Genomic DNA, 23,207 nt, shown 5'->3' with positions numbered 1-23,207 from the left:
TTCATTACACGCTCTCAGTGCACAGTCATCATATATATTGATTGGAAAAATGGTTGAACGAGTACGTTGAAAACAAAAGATGACTATATATACAACGAAAACTTATTTACAAGATAAATGCACGCTCGCAGCTTCATACACCTCGCTCCATCTTGCTCGCGCATCCGCACAGTCGAGCAACCGCACACACACTGCTCGCCGCTCGTCGTTTTCTCGTCCGCTGTCTTGGTTGTTCTCACCTTCGTTGACAACCCGCCACTAAAAACACCGAAGCACAAACACAGAGGCGCGCACACGTGCAAGGGCTTACTTGCCACAATATCCACGAATGCGCACTTTTGGGGTGTAAGGAACGCCGCGCGACTTCCGAGGGGAAGGGACACCCGCAACTAATTCGGCCGGAAAATTTGTTTTTGTGCTTTTATGGGGTTCAGAGCCCCAAAACGACTCAGGCTATGAGGGACGGAGTAGTACAGAGTTTCGGATAATGTCGACCACCTGGGTCTCTTTACCATGCACTGACACGCACAGTACATGGGCGCTGTTGTGATTTGAGGCCCAGCCAGAGGTGACAGGCGAGCCAGGCAGGCGCCATCGGGCTGCGTTGACCAAAGGCGCTGGTTTTCGAAGACGCAAGGAACGCTGGTGTGGGGGCGCCTCTGGAGACTGCGTCGCCGTGAACAAAAGCAGCTAATCCCCTTTGCCGAAGGTTCTGAAAGCGGCGCTTCTACCGCACCGAGCTCTCCCGTGGATCGGAGGAGACAGCGCGCGGCGGCGGCGCCAACTCGTCGCCCGCTTGCCCCTGAGCAGCCCGACAAAGCGGGGGTGGACACGGCTGATTTGTCCTTCCCCCCTCAAGAATTCATCGGTGGCCGGCGTACGAACGTATCATGATTATAGCGAGCGACCTGTGCCCTGTGCACTGTCTGCCTCGGTGTCGCTATCTCTCTAGAGATCAAAGAAACAGCCACCCATCTCAAGACGGCTCGAAGCACATGCTCGCCGGTGCCGCTGCATGTCTGCAACAGGTCGTCCTTCAGCAGAGCTGGCGGTGGCGTGGTTTGAAAACGGCGGAACGACGTGCGCCCGGACGCGGCATTTCGCAGATGTGACCAAGCGTCGAAGCGGGGCTGCTTTTACCCTTTTGGCTGAGCGCACCACCGCCCCTGGCGTGCGGCCATCACTCACGGTTCGAGTGAGTGATTTTCCAGGGGGGTGCAGCCGCCCCCCCCTTGCCCCCCCCCCCCCCCCCCCCCCCCCTCCGGACGCCCATGCCGAGGTTCTTTAAACCGGGCTCAGGTTGCCTCGGATCGGGGATTCACGAAGGATCGCATGCACTCATTCAGTGAGCTGACCCAGGCATACAGAGCCTCTCGCCAGCTCTACCCCCCGCCCCACCCCTCCCTAGATAACAGACACGCAACACTCTAGCGCAGATTACAAACACATACTCTCCCCTCGCCCCTTACCCTAACCCACTATCATCCCTTCTTCCCCACTCCTTCTTGCGCCCTATGCCCAGAACCCTTCGCTTCTTCCCTCCACATCCTTTCCCTCTGCCCGGCGGACCCTCCCCCGCGGGACCTAGAGAACCTCAAGACCTGGGAGGACTGGGAGACCCTGCTGCGCTCGGAGTACCCGGCCGTGCAGACCATCGCCACCGGCCATGCTGCCAGTGTTATGAACCTTAGGAACATAAACACTTGAGTGCAGTGGGGTCGTGCGGGGACCCTGGGGCGTGCCCCGAATTCCTGTTAAATTAGTTTTTCTCTCTCTCTCTCTCTCTCTCAAAGTGCCCCCTGAATTTTATGCATTTATTTATTTACTTATTTGTGGTTGCGGAACCAACACTACGCTAGGGTGTGAGTGATTTCGCGGCGCCCCGTAGAGCCCCAACTGCGCATGCGCAAGGAGCGAGTGAGAGCCAGTTACTGCGTAATATCCTTTCCTCAAATACAATTTTCATTTTCTTCATTACTGCCTCTCTTTCTGTTTCTTCTTTCACTCCCACTTCCTCCCTTCCTCTACAAACGGATGACGGGTGCCCACCGAGATATGTGAGACAGTTACTGCGTAATTTCCTTTCATCAAATACAATTTTCATTTTCTTCATTACGGACCCTCTTTCTTTTTCTTCTTTCACTCCGACTTCCTCCGTTCTTGTACGGTGCGGTTCAGGTGTCCACCGAGGTGACAGAGAATTACTGCGCCATTTCCTTTCCTCAAAAAGCGTTGCGTTCAAAGGGCAAGGCATCGCACCGAACGGGTGGTGGTGTACCGTGGGCTCCCTGGCAGCGCTACAGCAGGCTGTCGCGTCCCGCTCCTAAACGCGAAGCTTGAGCATCATTAATGAGCAGTTAATTAGTACTTAGTCATTAGTCAGTAATTAGCCACTAATTATTAATTTGTCATCAATTCGTCATCAATTATGTGTGACGTCATCCAGTGGTGACGTTACCAGAGTCACATCGGCAAAGTGGTGCGGAAAATGCTTTCGCCTTTACGCACTTCAGTCAGTCAAAGTGCCCCCTGAGATGCCGCCGCCGCTGCGATTGCCGCGCCGCCGAATACCCCGACCGCGAAGCCTTTTCGCTCGCGGTTGTAAACTATTGTGGTCGGTCGCAGGTTGCGTGCTCCATTCCCGTCAGATCGCCTGAAGAGGTCGAGGAGGCGGCCATAGCCTTGGCGATGGTCTCCACCTCTGCAGAAACCATCTTCAGCGACTCTAAATCTGCGATTCGTAATTTCGCCAAAGGCTGGGTCTCCCCTGTCACCCTCTCTTTGTTCCACTCCACGAACCTCCAATTCCGCCCGATCCAGTTGGTCTGGATCCCTGCGCGCACATCCCATACAGGGAACGAGGCGGCCTAGAATTATGCCCAAGGATTCGTCGACCGGGGTGCGGTGTCGCCCGTCCTGCGGACGGCGAGAGATCATATGGTTCAATTTCATGACATAACCATGCACTACCGCTTAGGTAGACTTTTATATCCCCCCGCACATAGTTCTCTCACCAAACCCCAAGAGGTTGCGTGGAGGCAACTCCAAACGAACACCTCCCCCAACTCCGCGATATACGCCCGCATATACCCTGGGGTCTCCTCCCCTTCCTGTCAACTATGTGGCCAACATGCCACTCTATCCCACATACTTTGGGCTTGCGCAAGCCCAAAGTATGTGGGATAGAGTGGCTTCGAGGAGGGGAGTCCCGAGGGCGCCCTCGGAACTCCCCTCCTCGAGGCTTGCAGCTCTCGAATCCAGACCAGTGGGAGGCCGCATTGCTCAGTTCCGACTCGGACACACAGATCCGGGTTGTGACGAGAGCCCTAGAAGTCGCCGAACGCCACGGGCTCATGGCCACTTGATGGGGCTACAACCCCGCACACGTCTGCTACATTTGTCGGCGGAAATAAAGTTTATCCTTCTCCTCCCGCGCCGTTGCTTCAGCAATTCTACTTGGAATGGCCATTTGTGAAACCACAGGCAATTTTTATGTCTCAAATGCTCCTGTGAAGATGTTTTACATAAGGGGGGGGGGGGGGGGGGGGGGGGGGCATTGGTAATTATACAAATGAATTGTTCTATGAAACGCTTGAAGTGGTCCTGCTTGCAAATGGATGACAGCAGCAATTCCATTCCTTGCACATGCTTGACAGTGGGATGCTATGCATGATATCACAGCCACCGCGATTGTATCTGAATGGCTGAGGAAGCGCTGAAAAAAAAATTGAAAATTGGTTTTTGAGGGGATGTAATCCGTCTCACAACTCGGTGGACACCTGAACCGCGCCGTAAGAGAAGGGATGAAGCAGGGAGTGAGAGAAGAAAGGAAGAAAGAGGTGCGGTAGTGGAGGGCTCCGGAATAATTTCGACCTGGCGATCTTTAACGTGCATTGACATCGCACAGCATCGCATTCTCGCATTGCAGCAGTTCACTTTTCGGTATTCTTAATTACTCGTCCTTAGTTTACTGATTTTGTTTCTTCATTTTGTAACTTCAATTCGAGGGTACCGTTCGAGTCAGTTACTCTTAAACATCCGTCTGAATCTAGTCTTTATGTATGAATTATATTGATAATTACAGTAACATGAAAGTTGAATTCGAGTGGTTCAAAATTCACAGGTGATCATTGCGATTCATGCCGCACATAGCGAAAGCTGTATTACTCGGCCATTCTGGAGAATCTGGGTGCGTTAGACGTAGGAGTTCGCACCTACAACTACATACGTGATTTCCTCACAGACAGAACGGCAACTACCAGTATGGGGGGACACACAGTGGAGGGTATTCGACTGGGCAACAAAGCTACACCGCAGGGATCGGTGTTATCCCCGACCTTGTTTAATATCGCCATGCTTGGCCTCCCCGCACAACTGAACGAAATCCCGGGGCTGAACCACACATTATACGCAGATGATCTGACTCTGTGGATGTGCAGGGGCAGTGACGGCCAAATTGAACAGACGCTCCAGCGAGCAATCGATGTTACAGAAAGGTACTTAGAACCGATCGGGCTAAGGTGTTCAGCCGAAAAATCGGAAGCGCTCTTCCTCCCCCCAATGCGATCGCCCCAGAGTCCGCGTATAAAGCAGGACGGACCATATAACCCGGGAATCACACTCAGGGTCAACGGTAACATTATACCAACGGTGGCAAGCATTAGAGTTCTTGGACTACGAATTCAGGCCAACGGCAGGAACTCGGAAACTATTCAGAGGCTAGAGGCCAGCACAAGTCAAACTTGTAGACTCCTGAAACGGATTGCAAACAAACATGCAGGCATGAAAGAAGCTAACCTCCTCAGGCTAGTCCAATCTTTCGTAATCAGTAGGATAGTCTACGTGGCGCCATATCTGCGGCTTCACAAGGCAGAAAAGGACAAACTCGATCATGGTTAAACTGCGCAAAGAAAACAAGGACAGAGACAGAAACACACGTACACACTGAGCGATGTTTTAATGAGAGGGCGGCTGAACATGTTCGCAGTCTTTCTACCAACTCAGGAGGAAATTTAGCTTTACATTGTAAGAAGTGCGAGAAAAGTGATTGTCACCCGTTTCTCGAAAGCACAGAGTTCCCCGCTACGGCTAGAACCAAAACGGAAAGGGAGATAATTCATGCAGGCCTTCCTAATCGCAAAGAATTCGAAGAATTGTGTGAGCACACCGTCCATTATGCTTTCTGATAAAGAAATCTCGTTTTTAGAAGGGAACACTTTAAACCGTCCATTTTAACCCTGCACCTGTACTCTTGTTGCTTGTTTTTTGCCATCCTTCATAGGTTTTAGCCTGGTTTCGCCTTTTCATTGCTCGCGTCGCCTTTACCTTTGTTGTTTGTTGTCTGCATCTTTCACTCTCAGTTTCACAGTTTTAACCTCTCGTGTTTTTTCTTAGTTCTTTTCAGCCTACGTGTTTTAGTGGCTTTGCACCTTCATCGTTTATTGTTATTACTGTTGGTTCCGCGTCTCATCCCATTGCTGAGTAGGTTGCGCTAGTAATACAGCGTTTTTGTTGATGACCTCTTTGGGGGTATTGGTTTTATCTTCACTTTTAGGATCTTAATCTTCCAGTCTCCCTTTCTTTTTCCTTGTATCTAGGTATCAATGGTGCATAAGCTTGCACACACTGGTATAGTTTAGATTGGCGCTCTGGCGGGTCGGCGCATCATGGACACGTTACTGTCAATACTTATCGGTTTTTTATCCCGGCTGTGTCATGTGGTGGTTGTTTAGAGCGTATAAAAGGTAATGCCCGAAGCGTTTTTCGAATAAAAGTTGGAAGTTCTGCGCTCAGTGTGTACGTGTGTTTCTGTCTCTGTCCTTGTTTTCTTCGCGCAGTTTAACCATGAACGAAAAGCACCAACTAGCCCGCCAGAAGACTATTCTTGAATATATTTCTCCTACCTCTGCGCTCAGTGTGTACGTGTGTTTCTGTCTCTGTCCTTGTTTTCTTCGCGCAGTTTAACCATGAACGAAAAGCACCAACTAGCCCGCCAGAAGACTATTCTTGAATATATTTCTCCTACCTCTGCGCTCAGTGTGTACGTGTGTTTCTGTCTCTGTCCTTGTTTTCTTCGCGCAGTTTAACCATGAACGAAAAGCACCAACTAGCCCGCCAGAAGACTATTCTTGAATATATTTCTCCTACCTCTGCGCTCAGTGTGTACGTGTGTTTCTGTCTCTGTCATTGTTTTCTTTTCTTCGCGCAGTTTAACCATGAACGAAAAGCACCAACTAGCCCGCCAGAAGACTATTCTTGAATATATTTCTCCTACCTCTGCGCTCAGTGTGTACGTGTGTTTCTGTGTCTGTCCTTGTTTTCTTCGCGCAGTTTAACCATGAACGAAAAGCACCAACTAGCCCGCCAGAAGACTATTCTTGAATATATTTCTCCTACCTCTGCGCTCAGTGTGTACGTGTGTTTCTGTGTCTGTCCTTGTTTTCTTCGCGCAGTTTAACCATGAACGAAAAGCACCAACTAGCCCGCCAGAAGACTATTCTTGAATATATTTCTCCTACCTCTGCGCTCAGTGTGTACGTGTGTTTCTGTCTCTGTCCTTGTTTTCTTCGCGCAGTTTAACCATGAACGAAAAGCACCAACTAGCCCGCCAGAAGACTATTCTTGAATATATTTCTCCTACCTCTGCGCTCAGTGTGTACGTGTGTTTCTGTGTCTGTCCTTGTTTTCTTCGCGCAGTTTAACCATGAACGAAAAGCACCAACTAGCCCGCCAGAAGACTATTCTTGAATATATTTCTCCTACCTCTGCGCTCAGTGTGTACGTGTGTTTCTGTCTCTGTCCTTGTTTTCTTCGCGCAGTTTAACCATGAACGAAAAGCACCAACTAGCCCGCCAGAAGACTATTCTTGAATATATTTCTCCTACCTCTGCGCTCAGTGTGTACGTGTGTTTCTGTGTCTGTCCTTGTTTTCTTCGCGCAGTTTAACCATGAACGAAAAGCACCAACTAGCCCGCCAGAAGACTATTCTTGAATATATTTCTCCTACCTCTGCGCTCAGTGTGTACGTGTGTTTCTGTGTCTGTCCTTGTTTTCTTCGCGCAGTTTAACCATGAACGAAAAGCACCAACTAGCCCGCCAGAAGACTATTCTTGAATATATTTCTCCTACCTCTGCGCTCAGTGTGTACGTGTGTTTCTGTCTCTGTCCTTGTTTTCTTCGCGCAGTTTAACCATGAACGAAAAGCACCAACTAGCCCGCCAGAAGACTATTCTTGAATATATTTCTCCTACCTCTGCGCTCAGTGTGTACGTGTGTTTCTGTGTCTGTCCTTGTTTTCTTCGCGCAGTTTAACCATGAACGAAAAGCACCAACTAGCCCGCCAGAAGACTATTCTTGAATATATTTCTCCTACCTCTGCGCTCAGTGTGTACGTGTGTTTCTGTGTCTGTCCTTGTTTTCTTCGCGCAGTTTAACCATGAACGAAAAGCACCAACTAGCCCGCCAGAAGACTATTCTTGAATATATTTCTCCTACCTCTGCGCTCAGTGTGTACGTGTGTTTCTGTCTCTGTCCTTGTTTTCTTCGCGCAGTTTAACCATGAACGAAAAGCACCAACTAGCCCGCCAGAAGACTATTCTTGAATATATTTCTCCTACCTCTGCGCTCAGTGTGTACGTGTGTTTCTGTGTCTGTCCTTGTTTTCTTCGCGCAGTTTAACCATGAACGAAAAGCACCAACTAGCCCGCCAGAAGACTATTCTTGAATATATTTCTCCTACCTCTGCGCTCAGTGTGTACGTGTGTTTCTGTCTCTGTCCTTGTTTTCTTCGCGCAGTTTAACCATGAACGAAAAGCACCAACTAGCCCGCCAGAAGACTATTCTTGAATATATTTCTCCTACCTCTGCGCTCAGTGTGTACGTGTGTTTCTCTCTCTGTCCTTGTTTTCTTCGCGCAGTTTAACCATGAACGAAAAGCACCAACTAGCCCGCCAGAAGACTATTCTTGAATATATTTCTCCTACCTCTGCGCTCAGTGTGTACGTGTGTTTCTGTCTCTGTCCTTGTTTTCTTCGCGCAGTTTAACCATGAACGAAAAGCACCAACTAGCCCGCCAGAAGACTATTCTTGAATATATTTCTCCTACCTCTGCGCTCAGTGTGTACGTGTGTTTCTGTCTCTGTCCTTGTTTTCTTCGCGCAGTTTAACCATGAACGAAAAGCACCAACTAGCCCGCCAGAAGACTATTCTTGAATATATTTCTCCTACCTCTGCGCTCAGTGTGTACGTGTGTTTCTGTCTCTGTCCTTGTTTTCTTCGCGCAGTTTAACCATGAACGAAAAGCACCAACTAGCCCGCCAGAAGACTATTCTTGAATATATTTCTCCTACCTCTGCGCTCAGTGTGTACGTGTGTTTCTGTCTCTGTCCTTGTTTTCTTCGCGCAGTTTAACCATGAACGAAAAGCACCAACTAGCCCGCCAGAAGACTATTCTTGAATATATTTCTCCTACCTCTGCGCTCAGTGTGTACGTGTGTTTCTGTCTCTGTCCTTGTTTTCTTCGCGCAGTTTAACCATGAACGAAAAGCACCAACTAGCCCGCCAGAAGACTATTCTTGAATATATTTCTCCTAACTCTGCGCTCAGTGTGTACGTGTGTTTCTGTCTCTGTCCTTGTTTTCTTCGCGCAGTTTAACCATGAACGAAAAGCACCAACTAGCCCGCCAGAAGACTATTCTTGAATATATTTCTCCTACCTCTGCGCTCAGTGTGTACGTGTGTTTCTGTGTCTGTCCTTGTTTTCTTCGCGCAGTTTAACCATGAACGAAAAGCACCAACTAGCCCGCCAGAAGACTATTCTTGAATATATTTCTCCTACCTCTGCGCTCAGTGTGTACGTGTGTTTCTGTCTCTGTCCTTGTTTTCTTCGCGCAGTTTAACCATGAACGAAAAGCACCAACTAGCCCGCCAGAAGACTATTCTTGAATATATTTCTCCTACCTCTGCGCTCAGTGTGTACGTGTGTTTCTGTCTCTGTCCTTGTTTTCTTCGCGCAGTTTAACCATGAACGAAAAGCACCAACTAGCCCGCCAGAAGACTATTCTTGAATATATTTCTCCTACCTCTGCGCTCAGTGTGTACGTGTGTTTCTGTGTCTGTCCTTGTTTTCTTCGCGCAGTTTAACCATGAACGAAAAGCACCAACTAGCCCGCCAGAAGACTATTCTTGAATATATTTCTCCTACCTCTGCGCTCAGTGTGTACGTGTGTTTCTGTGTCTGTCCTTGTTTTCTTCGCGCAGTTTAACCATGAACGAAAAGCACCAACTAGCCCGCCAGAAGACTATTCTTGAATATATTTCTCCTACCTCTGCGCTCAGTGTGTACGTGTGTTTCTGTGTCTGTCCTTGTTTTCTTCGCGCAGTTTAACCATGAACGAAAAGCACCAACTAGCCCGCCAGAAGACTATTCTTGAATATATTTCTCCTACCTCTGCGCTCAGTGTGTACGTGTGTTTCTGTGTCTGTCCTTGTTTTCTTCGCGCAGTTTAACCATGAACGAAAAGCACCAACTAGCCCGCCAGAAGGCTATTCTTGAATATATTTCTCCTACCTCTGCGCTCAGTGTGTACGTGTGTTTCTGTGTCTGTCCTTGTTTTCTTCGCGCAGTTTAACCATGAACGAAAAGCACCAACTAGCCCGCCAGAAGGCTATTCTTGAATATATTTCTCCTACCTCTGCGCTCAGTGTGTACGTGTGTTTCTGTGTCTGTCCTTGTTTTCTTCGCGCAGTTTAACCATGAACGAAAAGCACCAACTAGCCCGCCAGAAGACTATTCTTGAATATATTTCTCCTACCTCTGCGCTCAGTGTGTACGTGTGTTTCTGTGTCTGTCCTTGTTTTCTTCGCGCAGTTTAACCATGAACGAAAAGCACCAACTAGCCCGCCAGAAGGCTATTCTTGAATATATTTCTCCTACCTCTGCGCTCAGTGTGTACGTGTGTTTCTGTGTCTGTCCTTGTTTTCTTCGCGCAGTTTAACCATGAACGAAAAGCACCAACTAGCCCGCCAGAAGGCTATTCTTGAATATATTTCTCCTACCTCTGCGCTCAGTGTGTACGTGTGTTTCTGTGTCTGTCCTTGTTTTCTTCGCGCAGTTTAACCATGAACGAAAAGCACCAACTAGCCCGCCAGAAGACTATTCTTGAATATATTTCTCCTACCTCTGCGCTCAGTGTGTACGTGTGTTTCTGTGTCTGTCCTTGTTTTCTTCGCGCAGTTTAACCATGAACGAAAAGCACCAACTAGCCCGCCAGAAGACTATTCTTGAATATATTTCTCCTACCTCTGCGCTCAGTGTGTACGTGTGTTTCTGTGTCTGTCCTTGTTTTCTTCGCGCAGTTTAACCATGAACGAAAAGCACCAACTAGCCCGCCAGAAGACTATTCTTGAATATATTTCTCCTACCTCTGCGCTCAGTGTGTACGTGTGTTTCTGTGTCTGTCCTTGTTTTCTTCGCGCAGTTTAACCATGAACGAAAAGCACCAACTAGCCCGCCAGAAGGCTATTCTTGAATATATTTCTCCTACCTCTGCGCTCAGTGTGTACGTGTGTTTCTGTCTCTGTCCTTGTTTTCTTCGCGCAGTTTAACCATGAACGAAAAGCACCAACTAGCCCGCCAGAAGACTATTCTTGAATATATTTCTCCTACCTCTGCGCTCAGTGTGTACGTGTGTTTCTGTGTCTGTCCTTGTTTTCTTCGCGCAGTTTAACCATGAACGAAAAGCACCAACTAGCCCGCCAGAAGACTATTCTTGAATATATTTCTCCTACCTCTGCGCTCAGTGTGTACGTGTGTTTCTGTGTCTGTCCTTGTTTTCTTCGCGCAGTTTAACCATGAACGAAAAGCACCAACTAGCCCGCCAGAAGACTATTCTTGAATATATTTCTCCTACCTCTGCGCTCAGTGTGTACGTGTGTTTCTGTGTCTGTCCTTGTTTTCTTCGCGCAGTTTAACCATGAACGAAAAGCACCAACTAGCCCGCCAGAAGACTATTCTTGAATATATTTCTCCTACCTCTGCGCTCAGTGTGTACGTGTGTTTCTGTCTCTGTCCTTGTTTTCTTCGCGCAGTTTAACCATGAACGAAAAGCACCAACTAGCCCGCCAGAAGACTATTTTTGAATATATTTCTCCTACCTCTGCGCTCAGTGTGTACGTGTGTTTCTGTCTCTGTCCTTGTTTTCTTCGCGCAGTTTAACCATGAACGAAAAGCACCAACTAGCCCGCCAGAAGACTATTCTTGAATATATTTCTCCTACCTCTGCGCTCAGTGTGTACGTGTGTTTCTGTCTCTGTCCTTGTTTTCTTCGCGCAGTTTAACCATTTACGAAAAGCACCAACTAGCCCGCCAGAAGACTATTCTTGAATATATTTCTCCTACCTCTGCGCTCAGTGTGTACGTGTGTTTCTGTCTCTGTCCTTGTTTTCTTCGCGCAGTTTAACCATTTACGAAAAGCACCAACTAGCCCGCCAGAAGACTATTCTTGAATATATTTCTCCTACCTCTGCGCTCAGTGTGTACGTGTGTTTCTGTCTCTGTCCTTGTTTTCTTCGCGCAGTTTAACCATTTACGAAAAGCACCAACTAGCCCGCCAGAAGACTATTCTTGAATATATTTCTCCTACCTCTGCGCTCAGTGTGTACGTGTGTTTCTGTCTCTGTCCTTGTTTTCTTCGCGCAGTTTAACCATGAACGAAAAGCACCAACTAGCCCGCCAGAAGACTATTCTTGAATATATTTCTCCTACCTCTGCGCTCAGTGTGTACGTGTGTTTCTGTCTCTGTCCTTGTTTTCTTCGCGCAGTTTAACCATGAACGAAAAGCACCAACTAGCCCGCCAGAAGACTATTCTTGAATATATTTCTCCTACCTCTGCGCTCAGTGTGTACGTGTGTTTCTGTCTCTGTCCTTGTTTTCTTCGCGCAGTTTAACCATGAACGAAAAGCACCAACTAGCCCGCCAGAAGACTATTCTTGAATATATTTCTCCTACCTCTGCGCTCAGTGTGTACGTGTGTTTCTGTGTCTGTCCTTGTTTTCTTCGCGCAGTTTAACCATGAACGAAAAGCACCAACTAGCCCGCCAGAAGACTATTCTTGAATATATTTCTCCTACCTCTGCGCTCAGTGTGTACGTGTGTTTCTGTGTCTGTCCTTGTTTTCTTCGCGCAGTTTAACCATGAACGAAAAGCACCAACTAGCCCGCCAGAAGGCTATTCTTGAATATATTTCTCCTACCTCTGCGCTCAGTGTGTACGTGTGTTTCTGTGTCTGTCCTTGTTTTCTTCGCGCAGTTTAACCATGAACGAAAAGCACCAACTAGCCCGCCAGAAGACTATTCTTGAATATATTTCTCCTACCTCTGCGCTCAGTGTGTACGTGTGTTTCTGTCTCTGTCCTTGTTTTCTTCGCGCAGTTTAACCATGAACGAAAAGCACCAACTAGCCCGCCAGAAGACTATTCTTGAATATATTTCTCCTACCTCTGCGCTCAGTGTGTACGTGTGTTTCTGTGTCTGTCCTTGTTTTCTACGCGCAGTTTAACCATGAACGAAAAGCACCAACTAGCCCGCCAGAAGACTATTCTTGAATATATTTCTCCTACCTCTGCGCTCAGTGTGTACGTGTGTTTCTGTCTCTGTCCTTGTTTTCTTCGCGCAGCTTAACCATGAACGAAAAGCACCAACTAGCCCGCCAGAAGACTATTCTTGAATATATTTCTCCTACCTCTGCGCTCAGTGTGTACGTGTGTTTCTGTGTCTGTCCTTGTTTTCTTCGCGCAGTTTAACCATGAACGAAAAGCACCAACTAGCCCGCCAGAAGACTATTCTTGAATATATTTCTCCTACCTCTGCGCTCAGTGTGTACGTGTGTTTCTGTGTCTGTCCTTGTTTTCTTCGCGCAGTTTAACCATGAACGAAAAGCACCAACTAGCCCGCCAGAAGACTATTCTTGAATATATTTCTCCTACCTCTGCGCTCAGTGTGTACGTGTGTTTCTGTCTCTGTCCTTGTTTTCTTCGCGCAGTTTAACCATGAACGAAAAGCACCAACTAGCCCGCCAGAAGACTATTTTTGAATATATTTCTCCTACCTCTGCGCTCAGTGTGTACGTGTGTTTCTGTCTCTGTCCTTGTTTTCTTCGCGCAGTTTAACCATGAAGGAAAAGCACCAACTAGCCCGCCAGAAGACTATTCTTGAATATATTTATCCTACCTCTGCGCTCAGTGTGTACGTGTGTTTCTGTGTCTGTCCTTGTTTTCTTCGCGCAGTTTAACCATGAACGAAAAGCACCAACTAGCCCGCCAGAAGACTATTCTTGAATATATTTCTCCTACCTCTGCGCTCAGTGTGTACGTGTGTTTCTGTCTCTGTCCTTGTTTTCTTCGCGCAGTTTAACCATGAACGAAAAGCACCAACTAGCCCGCCAGAAGACTATTCTTGAATATATTTCTCCTACCTCTGCGCTCAGTGTGTACGTGTGTTTCTGTCTCTGTCCTTGTTTTCTTCGCGCAGTTTAACCATGAACGAAAAGCACCAACTAGCCCGCCAGAAGACTATTCTTGAATATATTTCTCCTACCTCTGCGCTCAGTGTGTACGTGTGTTTCTGTGTCTGTCCTTGTTTTCTTCGCGCAGTTTAACCATGAACGAAAAGCACCAACTAGCCCGCCAGAAGACTATTCTTGAATATATTTCTCCTACCTCTGCGCTCAGTGTGTACGTGTGTTTCTGTCTCTGTCCTTGTTTTCTTCGCGCAGTTTAACCATGAACGAAAAGCACCAACTAGCCCGCCAGAAGGCTATTCTTGAATATATTTCTCCTACCTCTGCGCTCAGTGTGTACGTGTGTTTCTGTGTCTGTCCTTGTTTTCTTCGCGCAGTTTAACAATGAACGAAAAGCACCAACTAGCCCGCCAGAAGACTATTCTTGAATATATTTCTCCTACCTCTGCGCTCAGTGTGTACGTGTGTGTCTGTCTCTTTCCTTGTTTTCTTCGCGCAGTTTAACCATGAACGAAAAGCACCAACTAGCCCGCCAGAAGACTATTCTTGAATATATTTCTCCTACCTCTGCGCTCAGTGTGTACGTGTGTTTCTGTCTCTGTCCTTGTTTTCTTCGCGCAGTTTAACCATGAACGAAAAGCACCAACTAGCCCGCCAGAAGACTATTCTTGAATATATTTCTCCTACCTCTGCGCTCAGTGTGTACGTGTGTTTCTGTCTCTGTCCTTGTTTTCTTCGCGCAGTTTAACCATGAACGAAAAGCACCAACTAGCCCGCCAGAAGACTATTCTTGAATATATTTCTCCTACCTCTGCGCTCAGTGTGTACGTGTGTTTCTGTCTCTGTCCTTGTTTTCTTCGCGCAGTTTAACCATTTACGAAAAGCACCAACTAGCCCGCCAGAAGACTATTCTTGAATATATTTCTCCTACCTCTGCGCTCAGTGTGTACGTGTGTTTCTGTCTCTGTCCTTGTTTTCTTCGCGCAGTTTAACCATGAACGAAAAGCACCAACTAGCCCGCCAGAAGACTATTCTTGAATATATTTCTCCTACCTCTGCGCTCAGTGTGTACGTGTGTTTCTGTCTCTGTCCTTGTTTTCTTCGCGCAGTTTAACCATGAACGAAAAGCACCAACTAGCCCGCCAGAAGACTATTCTTGAATATATTTCTCCTACCTCTGCGCTCAGTGTGTACGTGTGTTTCTGTCTCTGTCCTTGTTTTCTTCGCGCAGTTTAACCATGAACGAAAAGCACCAACTAGCCCGCCAGAAGACTATTCTTGAATATATTTCTCCTACCTCTGCGCTCAGTGTGTACGTGTGTTTCTGTCTCTGTCCTTGTTTTCTTCGCGCAGTTTAACCATTTACGAAAAGCACCAACTAGCCCGCCAGAAGACTATTCTTGAATATATTTCTCCTACCTCTGCGCTCAGTGTGTACGTGTGTTTCTGTCTCTGTCCTTGTTTTCTTCGCGCAGTTTAACCATGAACGAAAAGCACCAACTAGCCCGCCAGAAGACTATTCTTGAATATATTTCTCCTACCTCTGCGCTCAGTGTGTACGTGTGTTTCTGTCTCTGTCCTTGTTTTCTTCGCGCAGTTTAACCATTTACGAAAAGCACCAACTAGCCCGCCAGAAGACTATTCTTGAATATATTTCTCCTACCTCTGCGCTCAGTGTGTACGTGTGTTTCTGTCTCTGTCCTTGTTTTCTTCGCGCAGTTTAACCATGAACGAAAAGCACCAACTAGCCCGCCAGAAGACTATTCTTGAATATATTTCTCCTACCTCTGCGCTCAGTGTGTACGTGTGTTTCTGTCTCTGTCCTTGTTTTCTTCGCGCAGTTTAACCATTTACGAAAAGCACCAACTAGCCCGCCAGAAGACTATTCTTGAATATATTTCTCCTACCTCTGCGCTCAGTGTGTACGTGTGTTTCTGTCTCTGTCCTTGTTTTCTTCGCGCAGTTTAACCATTTACGAAAAGCACCAACTAGCCCGCCAGAAGACTATTCTTGAATATATTTCTCCTACCTCTGCGCTCAGTGTGTACGTGTGTTTCTGTCTCTGTCCTTGTTTTCTTCGCGCAGTTTAACCATTTACGAAAAGCACCAACTAGCCCGCCAGAAGACTATTCTTGAATATATTTCTCCTACCTCTGCGCTCAGTGTGTACGTGTGTTTCTGTCTCTGTCCTTGTTTTCTTCGCGCAGTTTAACCATGAACGAAAAGCACCAACTAGCCCGCCAGAAGACTATTCTTGAATATATTTCTCCTACCTCTGCGCTCAGTGTGTACGTGTGTTTCTGTCTCTGTCCTTGTTTTCTTCGCGCAGTTTAACCATGAACGAAAAGCACCAACTAGCCCGCCAGAAGACTATTCTTGAATATATTTCTCCTACCTCTGCGCTCAGTGTGTACGTGTGTTTCTGTCTCTGTCCTTGTTTTCTTCGCGCAGTTTAACCATGAACGAAAAGCACCAACTAGCCCGCCAGAAGACTATTCTTGAATATATTTCTCCTACCTCTGCGCTCAGTGTGTACGTGTGTTTCTGTCTCTGTCCTTGTTTTCTTCGCGCAGTTTAACCATTTACGAAAAGCACCAACTAGCCCGCCAGAAGACTATTCTTGAATATATTTCTCCTACCTCTGCGCTCAGTGTGTACGTGTGTTTCTGTCTCTGTCCTTGTTTTCTTCGCGCAGTTTAACCATGAACGAAAAGCACCAACTAGCCCGCCAGAAGACAAACTCGACATTCTCATTCGTAAAGGGATAAAAACGGCACTAGGTTTACCACCCAATACATCGACGAACAGGATTATGAGACTGGGTGTTTCCAATACCCTCGAAGAGCTCATTGAGGCTGCAACAACCTCGCAATACCAGAGACTGTTGCGCAGCCGTACCGGTCGCACCATTCTGGAGAAGCTAGGGCATGAGCCACGAGCGTGCTTTAGACGTACTGAAAAGGTTCCTACACAGGTTAGAGACAAATTAAAGACACCTCCACTCCCAAAAAACATGCATCCCATCTACCATGAGAGCCGGAGGAGGGATAGAGCAGTAGCTTTGCAAGCCCGATTTGATGGCAGACAGGACGTCTTGTATACAGATGCCGCAGAATGCGCGGACGGTACGGGGCGCGTTTCGGTAACAACCAGGGAAAACGAGGGCCCGGTAGCGTGCTGCAGCACCCGAAACTCGACCGCAACGGAGGCGGAAGAGCTGGCCATTGCACTGGCTCTAACTCAAAAACAGGTCAAAATTATTGTCAGTGACTCAAAGTCAGCGATCAGAAACTTTGACGCGGGCTGCATTTCAGCTGTAGCAGCACGAGTGCTGGCCGGTGCCCCACCACCGGCAGAACAGGTCGCGCTCATTTGGACACCGGCGCACCAGGGGTTGAGGGGGAACGAGAAAGCGCACACACTGGCCCGAGGATTAGCTACCTTCCGGGGTCCCAGGGGCGTCTCATACGCAACCCCATCCCCCTCGCGATATGAAGAGCCCCTACGGTTCGATGAGATTCTTAATACATACCAAGAAATTCTAAATCATTACAAATTAGGCAGAGCGACATTTCCAAAACCGAATATACAACTCACTAAAAGCGAAGAGGTCGTGTGGCGCAAGCTTCAAACTGGAGTTTTCCCGAACCCGCAGCTCTATAGTAAGTGGCACCCGGAGATTTTCAGCCTCAGGTGCAAGCGTTGCGAGGGCATAGCGGACATGGTCCATATGATATGGACATGTCCTAGCTTTGGAGAGCCTTACAGAACTGCTGAGTCCTGGGAGGCACTGCTTCTGAAAGAGGACGAAAAAGAACAACGCACTGTCATCCGTCTCGCCCTGGCCGCTGCCGAGATCCAGGAGATTCCGGTCGACGGTTAAGGGGGAGGACATGGCTGGGACCGAGCTGCGACTCGGATCCGGGTCAACCTTTTGACGGGTGTCAATAAATGTTATTTCTCTCTCTCTACTACATGTCTCTCAAGGTCAATCTTGATGCGCGTTTGACCTTGGCGCCCCGGAGCGCAGGCAAAGCACGTGACCAAATGACACGTCGTGACTCGCCAAGCAGAGGCGCACCTGAGTGCGCTCCCCGACTCCGCCGCTGTGATACCACATGATTAGGAGAGGGGAGACTGGGAGAGGCGCAGCCAGATGCGCGGGCTAGCCGGTCTCGCCTTTGTGATACCACCCGCAGCGGTGGCTCAGTGGTTACGGCCCTCGGTTGCTGACCCGAAAGACGCGGATTCGATCCCGGCCGCGGCGGCTGAATTTCGATGAAGGCGAAATTCTAGATGCCCGTGTGCTGTGCGATGTCAGTGCACGTTAAAGAACCCCAGGTGGTCGAAATTTCCGGAGCCTACGGCGTCCCTCAAAGCCTGAGTCGCTTTGGGACGTTAAACACCAATAAACCAAACCTTTGTGATACCACGTGACTATAAAAAACAATAGGAGTGGGTGTAACAGCTGCTACGTCGGCGATTTCTCCTTCAGTTTGACATGGATGAGGCGCGCGCCGGACCGCGTGTGTCAACTGTTTGGCGTGGTGGTGGTGATGAAAAACTTATTAGAAGGCCTAAAAAACAAAACATTTTCAGCAGCATTGCGGGTGGTCTTCAGGCTGCCGGTTGTGGCGTCCAGGCCGTGCCTAGTCGCGACGTCCTCTGCCCATGTCACCAGCCGAAGTTGGAGATTCGGCTCGGTGCTGGACAAAGCAGCCTCCCACTGCTGCGAACTGTTTAGGTGTCAAGAGGCAGTGGGCAAGTGTGCTGGGCAGGAGAATAGGATATGAGCGTAGTCGGTTCTTGGGCTGTCACATAAGCGGCAGGCCGGCGAGTATGCTCCGGGGTGGAGGAGGGCATGGCGTGCGGGTGATAAGAAAGGTGTGGGCCTGAAGGTGGCGCCACAAGCGTTGGTGGTGCTGGGAAAGGTATTTGTACGGAGGGGGCAAAGTGAGACGAGAGAGACGGTAGTTTAAAGTAATATCATGGTACGTGAGGAGCGCGTCGCGCGTATCCATTCCCGACGGTGGCGGTTTAGCTCGGTCGGTCAAATCACGAGCGATATAATTAGCCGTCTCGTTGCCAGAATGGGCCGCATGAGCGGGCACCCGCCGTCAAGCCGCGTTCGATCATCCAGTCGATATAGCTCGCCGAGAAGGTGTACGGCAGAGTACGCGAACTAAACGAGCCGCTGAAACCGAGCAGCAACGAGAAGCTTGACTTGCGAAGCAAGGGAACAGAGCTTTCACTCTCTATATCTAGGTTTAGCAGGTTTAAAGTTTATGCTTAGCATTAGTATCTCAACTGTGCGACCGATGTGCGTTTGGACGAAGCGCAGTTACGGACAGCAAGACAATTAAAGTTTCGGTTTGAGAAATCATTTAAGTGTTGCTCACCCCGCGCCGTGCGTATCTTGGACTCAGCGGCAGCTCCTAGTCGATGCTGCGTGTTTTCTGCACGTTCCGCTTGCACCCTCCTCTCCCCTTTTAGTGCGAAAGCATTATACTTCACGAAGTCAAACCAGCTCACCAGTTCATGTGACGTTTGACCTTGAGGGTGACCTTGGGCAAACCATAAATAAATTAATTAATAAAACAAATATTGCCATGGCTGGGATTCGAACCAGTGGCGGCGCGAACAGGTCAGCTTCGCTGGCCACTGCGCGAGAGCACTACGCTTTCACCGCAGTTTCTTTTCTCTTTTTTTTTGTAGCGAAAGCTACATTGGCCACGAACTTGTGATTTCGCTGTGGCGGTGCTCCGAGGAGACACAGAGACCGACCTTGAGCCATTTTCCAAGCAACCGCCGCTGCTGGCGGGCGCCGCGCGCTCGCCGCACCATCTGGCGTGACGTCACACCACGCGCCTCGCCGCGGAGCCGCCGCCGTTTGGTATGACGTCACACCGCTCGTTGCGCTCACCTCCGCTGATAACATGTCCGCTGATAACATGCCTGATAACATGTCGGATGATTGAAAAGGAGAGCTCGCGTGCGCCGCAACCACAATTGAGGTGGCAGTATGGACGGCGACAAGTCTGCTAAGCAAAAGGAGGCCTGGAATCGACATCGGAACGAGATGAAGAGGAAACGAATCGCCCAGGAAACTCGTCTTTAATGCAACAACAACAACACAGCTAGAAAACCCGGCTAACCTGGACTCGCAATCAAGATTAACCAAGGCTAACCAAGCTATGCCTCAGCTTTCGCTGTATATCCTGGCACAGCCGAGCTAAGCCGCTACCGATTTTTATTGCATGGAAATCAAACCCGCTCAGCTACCAAATGGTTTAGGTACACTATTCCGCGATGTAGACACACATTCTCATGCCTGTACGCTGCATTCCACTAGCACATCAAAATTGCGAGAGACGTACACATTCGTCAAGAATCGGCAACCATTCAGGCGGCGGTACTGCGCAGCATAAGCCCCCGCACCAAGGCGCACTGTTCACTGAACAGAGGCTTAGATGAACGAGGTGATTCAGCGTGTCGATCCATCATGCGTCTCTTCCACGGGCTTTTTTAAAAAGGCCAATCAGCATTAACAGATCGCACGGAATCCCGGTGTCTTTCAGGACAGGCAAGAACCTGATACTGTAAGGTGAGATCTCAATGTCCTTTTTGATTGTCCGCTGCAGTATGTCCCAGAAAAACACCGCATCACGGCACCACACAAAACAGTGATCAATTTTCTCTGGTTGGCCGCACAGGCGACAGTTCACCGACCATGGCACAAAAGTCCCCTTGGCGCGAAGCCATAGTACTTTGAAGGATAAAGTCGAAGTGTGGAATTTTAAAGGAAGACGGATTTTGTAGCAGGTTGAATATGCATTCGCTGAGCTCGCTTCACTACACTCTAAACCATAAAACCAAGGTAAGGCTGCCGATACACTGGCACAGGGAATAGAGATTCTATTAGTACTTTTGTCATCTGCCTCCTTGAGGGGTCAAATAAATATTGCAACGAGAAGCGAACAGTCAGGAAATCGAAGGTATCAGCAACCTGATTCAGGAAACCCCACAAAGCCCCCTCTCGGCCATGACCATTCGAAGCACACATTTAAGGCAGGCGACAGCGTATCATTTCAATTGTGCTTGCAATCATACGCTGTCGCCGCAGCCGTTCCCGCTTCGTGTTAACTTGAGGATAACAACAACAGCAGAAAGACTCTCTCGCGCTGTGCATTGTACATCATCATCAGGGTTGCCAGATGGCTCCGACCTCAGGTAGCCAAATTGGCCTCCGCAGTAGCCAAAACGTAGCCAAAAGCGAAATTTTTGCGTAGCCCAAAAGTAGCCAAAAATATTTTTTTTTGTGACGACATTTCTTAAGCATATTGAATTAATTTTCGGCAGGAATATTTACATATTAGATTTCCTTCCCGCACATGATGTCTGAGGGGGTGCGCACGGCGTGTTCTTTCCGTTGTTAGGTTTCGCACCCGTCATGCGCGCTAACCAGTGCGGCTAACCAGGTGCGCTAACCAGGTCCTAAAGATGGGGCCGCAGTTCCACTTTGCAGGCGCGGCAGTAGGCCATATCACCTGAGGCGGGCGACGACAGCCAGTCTGCACGCGGGAAAGAACGGCGGCGCTATATAACGCAATCGAAACTCTAGTTTAGGAATATTTCACCTTTTAAATGTTCGTGCGCAGATTAGACACATCGACAGTGAAAATACCTTACTGTATACTTTCGCAGCCTCAAATTTCAATTTTATGCTTTAAGAGAAAGGTTCTCACTGAGAGCGTCACCTCAAAGCATCTAGCATGCAACTTCTTGAAGCTACATTCTACGATATGCATAAGCTCAGAATAAATAAAGAATATATACCATTAGATGATAATCTTTGTCGATTTTATCTTCAGTCTAACAGCACGTTCACAATAATGAGATAATCATATTACCCTTGAATTCCGGCTCCTTTTTCCATTTCTTTTTGTAGTTCTGGATGTATACACCCCCCGTCCAAAGTATACAGCCGAAGTGGTTTGATTAATTGTGAGGCCTGCAGCATGGCTCGTTATGCACCCTCAGCAACCGCGATCTCTCGAAAGAGAAAAGGCATTGAGTCCTCAATCCTCCTAAAGTTTGGACTGTTTGGTGCGCCAGGGAGCCACGCTAAACAGCTTCGAAGCAAACCCCTTGGGCTGTATACTTTTGACGGGGGCTGTACTTCGCCCACTTGCTCATTCTGAAAGTTCTCGTAGCGACGGATCTAATGCCATGTCATGCCACTAACTTCCGCCGCCTTCGTTAGCTACAGTGGGTTCCGCGCCGCGCCGAAGGATGACTCCATGGCTCCGCATGAGTGCATGCAGATTACGCAACGGACACGGCGCTCTCGCGTCGCTCGCGATGAATCTCGAGGGCTGCACGTGTGCCGCTTGAGGCTGCAGAAAAAGCGTAGGCTCTTGCGAGTGGCGTACTTGCTGTGTCCACCACGATAATAAGAAGAAACAGAAAAAGACCTTATTAATGCGTAAGCATTACTTGCCTCATGCGTATCTTTAGCAGAATGTGTCCACAGAACCAGAATAAACAATACAAGAAAAGAGCATGCCTGGCGGTGGTTTTCCAACCAGCCACCTACCGCAGCCGAAGCGGACGCCCAAACCATTATAGACCACGTCTACGGTTAACGGTTAACATGCGAGGATCACGAAACCAGGCAACAGAAGCGAAACAGTAGCATTTAATGCTTACGCGTTCGCACCACGTAGGCAGACTTAAGTTATCTTAGTGTTTTCCTTCCATTCTGGTACCATGGTCACCCGTGGTGCACCGTCAATGGGAGAACGCTCACATGTGCAGACGGAACAGTCTATGTTCGGTGGCACGCGCGCGCGGGTTCCGGGGGGCAACTTTCACGTAGTGTCCACTCTTTATATAAGATATCGAAATGCCATGATCCTTGACCGCCTGAAACACACAAGTTTTCACGAACACAGCGTTTAGAAATTGTCATTTTGTAGCAGACGCGCTCAATTTCTTTAACCTGCTATAGACCTTTGCATCGGGAAAGCGAGTCGTCGAAACGCCTTCTCTCTCGACTGTCGGAAACCGGTTCCGACGCAGCCTCCACCGTGCTTGTGCGTGGTGCTCACGACAGCCCAGTGAACAGTATGGGAGCGCCCAGGGCGCCCTTACTGCAAAGGTCTATAGCCTGCATTTTGATTCCAGCATGCCTTTTATTTCTGTCACTGTATAATTGTAACAGAGCACATTATAACTACTTTAACTTTCTTTTTCACGCATGAAAAAGATGTCGCCCAAAAGTAGCCACATAGCCAAAACGAAATTTCTGACGCCAACTCGGACAAAAAGTAGCCCAATTTGGCTATTAATAGCCCAATCTGGCAACCCTGATCATCATCTTTGTCGACTACTACTACTGTCAAACTAATATTCGCGCTTTGAGCTGCGTGGTAGTATAGTGACAGATGATGGAAACAAGCTATGGAAACTATGGAAACAAAAATGATTTAAGAGACCGCAAGCGGGCAGAGTGGGTGAGGGAACAAACGCGGATTAATGACATTCTGGTCGAAATTAAGAGGAACAAATGGACTTGGGCAGGGCATGAAATGCGAAAGCAACATAACCGCTGGTCCTTAAGGGTAACAGAGTGGATTCCAAAATGATGCGAGCCTAGCAGGGGGCGCCAGAAAGTTAGGTGGGCGGATT

The sequence above is a fragment of the Amblyomma mixtum genome, chromosome 1 (genome assembly GCF_055824585.1).
Source record: "Amblyomma mixtum isolate Tamu chromosome 1, ASM5582458v1, whole genome shotgun sequence".
Classification (NCBI taxonomy): domain Eukaryota; kingdom Metazoa; phylum Arthropoda; class Arachnida; order Ixodida; family Ixodidae; genus Amblyomma; species Amblyomma mixtum.
Note: the sequence above shows the minus strand (reverse complement) of the source record.